Raw genomic sequence first — 3,291 nt, forward strand, 5'->3', positions numbered from 1 at the left:
CTAAAAAACGACATTTCTGCTCTAAATACATTAATATTTCAATTAACACCTCAATAAATGGCAAAACTGAGGCTTTCAGTAATAGAATCTAAAATTAACTTGGGTTAGTAACAGTAGTTGAAATTGTGTTGGAAAAGAAAAAGACTTTTATGGTGAAGGGAAAATCGAGGGTGTCATTTCTATAATCATGACAGTACGGTGTCTTTTCACTAAGAATAGACTAAGGAAAATAGTTTATTTATAGCAGCAGGGATTTTGGTTAAATAGATAATGAAAAAGGTTTTCAAACCCTGGGACAAGGAATTACCAGGGACCCTGCAACACTCTTCCCTGGAGTTAGATTAAACCACCTGTCCTAGTTTTACTTATTTTTTAATTTTTATTGATTTCAGAGAGGAAGGAAGAGGGAGAAAGAGAAAGAAACATCAATGATGAGAGAGAATCACTTGACTGGCTGCCTCCTGCATGTCCCCTACTGGGGATCAAGCCCGAAACCCAGGCATGTGCAGCACTGACTGGTATCGAACCCAGGACCCTTCACTCCACAGACCAACGTGCTATGCACTGAGTCAAATCAGCTAGGGCTGTCCTGGTTTTGATTAAAAAAAAAAAAAAAAAAGTCCTGTTGGAAGCCAAAGGTAAAAATCAAGTTATACTATGTGCAGGATTTTTAGACTTATGATTTATAAATCAAACCTAATCGGAAAATTAAAGTCCATAAAGATTGGGGGAAATTTAATTGTAAAATTAGAATGGACAGCAAAGCCAACATACTCTTGAGGACTTTTATAAGTGGTTAGAACAATACAACATTCAAAGATAAACCTTTCTGATTTGCATAATTAGTACCTTACATTTAATATTTTTAAAAGTATTCTAAGTGTTCCAAATGGCCGAAACCAGTTTGGCTCAGTGGATAGAGCGTCGGCTTGCGGACTGAAGGGTCCCAGGTTCGATTCCGGTCAAGGGCATGTACCTGGGTTGCGGGCACATCCCCAGTAGGAGATGTGCAGGAGGCAGCTGATCGATGTTTCTCTATCATCGATGTTTCTAACTCTCTATCTCTCTCCCTTCCTCTCTGTAAAAAATCAATAAAATATATTTAAAAAAAAGTGTTCCAAATGTATATTCAAGTTGTTTCTTATTTGTACAATTTTCTAATAAACTTAGAAAAGAATATAAGTTTTTTGAGGTATGGAAATAGTGTGTGCTTTGTTCGGTCTCCCTAGTATTTAGCACCATACAGAACCACAAAAAGTGTATGATAAATACCATACAACATCTACACTTCAGTATTCAGAGAATAAAACCAAAGACCATATATTATCCTCCAGCTCACTTGAAACAACTAATAATTGTATATCACTAACAATCAAGTTTCAAATACTATTAGACCTCTTGACTTAACCTATGGTGCTGGAACATACAAAGTTATTTGTATCTGAGAATTTAAGGGGCATGTTAACTAATGATTTCCTTACATTTCATAAATTCAATTCCTGAAAGATCAGAGAACAGAAATGCTTTCTTTAAACTATGATTTAATTTTATGTATTCAACAGCACTGCAATAATCATGCAAGAAATACTTGTACATTTATGGCAAAAATAGGTACGATTTCCTAAATAAAATCCCTCCTATAATTACAAAAAACTTTGTTTTCTTTTCTTAAACAGTGAAAGTCATCCAACTGAATATTTCCTCTTTTAACAAAATGCCAAGAAGCTCAGAACTGCCCAGCTGGTGTGGCTCAGTGGCTGAGCACTGACCTATGAACCAGGAGGTTATGGTTCAATTCCCAGTGTGGGGCATGCAGGAGGCAATCAATCAATGATTCTCTCATCATTGATGTTTCTATCTCTCTCTCCCTCTCCCTTAACTCTCTGAAATCAATAAAAATACATATTTTAAAAAAATAAGCTCAGAACTAAATTAACTGATTATTTAAAAGAACTAATATCCCAGTTGTAGTTCTTCTTTTCTAATTTTTTTTCTGATTTGACTTATTTTTGCATCTAATTTATAGCCTCCATTTTTTCTCTCCTGTATTTTCACATCAATATCTCTGCCTAAGGTAAAATAAAGTTTTCCAAAAGCAATCATTCCAGTAATCTGAGCTCTCCTAAAAGTACATAAAATTTAAATGAGTTAATTTAAAATATATCTTTGCAGTACAAAAACTATTTTATCGCATATCCCTCAGGATACATGCCAACTATTGTACTAAAATAGGATTGTTGTTGTTTTTTAATTAGCAAATTGCTATATCACAACAAAACCTATGGGACTTCTAGATAAAAGAATTTTGAAAAGAAAACTTGTCAGGCACAGGCACGCAGGTGGGAAGATTGCTGGGTTCAGAACTGTGGAACCTCTGGAGTATTACATGAGATTTTTAAAAGAGAATTCTCATCCTGATGGAAGAGAACTAGGTGAATTGAGAAACACAACTGTCAACATGAGTTCAGTTAGTACTGCAGATGGTTCTGTTTCAGTGAAGCTGGAAAATACTACAGAAATTTTCAGTATTTGCAGCACTACAAACAGATGCCCCTGATAGAGGGTATGCTATTCCTAATGTGGATCTACCACCTCTGTATTCCTTGAGATTTCAATCTGGACCTCCTCAAGTCAAAGGTAATTCAGGTGGTTTAGTTATAAGCAAGGACTATTTGATAAGCTACATGGAGAGTGGCAACCTTGCTAGTAAAAATTCTCAAACATAAAACATCTAGTAATCAAAAACCAACACAGGCAATTCTCTCTTAATTAACTTCTTAAATATCATAACAAAGTAATGTAAGTTCTAAACTTCAATTGAACTATAAATAGTCGAGATTCCAATTTAGTAAATGGGACAATTAAGGATAACTGACTTTTAGTTCTGGTTATTTAACACTAGTGGCCCAGTGCACGAATTTGTGCACATTGAAAGGAAATTAATTAGAAGAAATATTTTAATATCACTATTCGCCCTTTTTCTATAATAGAAGTGTCAACCAAATTCACGATCAACAATGACAGATTGAAATACACGTGTGCGACTGGCACCAGCGAGAGCTTTATATGTATTGTGCATGCGTGAGTCAACTTAGCCTTTTATAGATATAGAATAAACTTGCTTAATTAGACCTGCTTTCTGATGTAGCCAACTTTTTCCAACCCAGTGAAGCACCCCAACTTCTCTTTCAGGTAATTGTCAGCAACACAGCAGTAAATATCAACAAGAAGCAGGTTATTATTATAAATCATGCAGGGAGAACAAAGGGTAAAATATTTAACTGCAGCAGT

The sequence above is a fragment of the Myotis brandtii genome, unplaced genomic scaffold (assembly GCF_000412655.1).
Source record: "Myotis brandtii unplaced genomic scaffold, ASM41265v1 scaffold208, whole genome shotgun sequence".
NCBI classification, from domain to species: Eukaryota; Metazoa; Chordata; class Mammalia; order Chiroptera; family Vespertilionidae; genus Myotis; species Myotis brandtii.